Here is a 209-nt window from a genome sequence, read left to right as displayed (position 1 = left end):
TGGAGTTAGCCCAAGATCAACGAGATTATCGCACTATCACTTTCTCGCCATCAGCACTGTGGTCGTGAGAAGAGGTCTAAGATGAAATCACTTTTTTATTCATCATCTGTAGCCCGGAAGGTCGGGAGAACTACGGGATGCAATCTGCTTAGTCATTAATGCTATATGTCGGGCTAGGAATTAGCAGCCCCCATAGGGTTGACGAATAA

Source organism: Asparagus officinalis, chromosome 5 (assembly GCF_001876935.1).
Source record: "Asparagus officinalis chromosome 5, Aspof.V1, whole genome shotgun sequence".
In the NCBI taxonomy this organism is placed as follows: Eukaryota; Viridiplantae; Streptophyta; class Magnoliopsida; order Asparagales; family Asparagaceae; genus Asparagus; species Asparagus officinalis.
Note: the sequence above shows the minus strand (reverse complement) of the source record.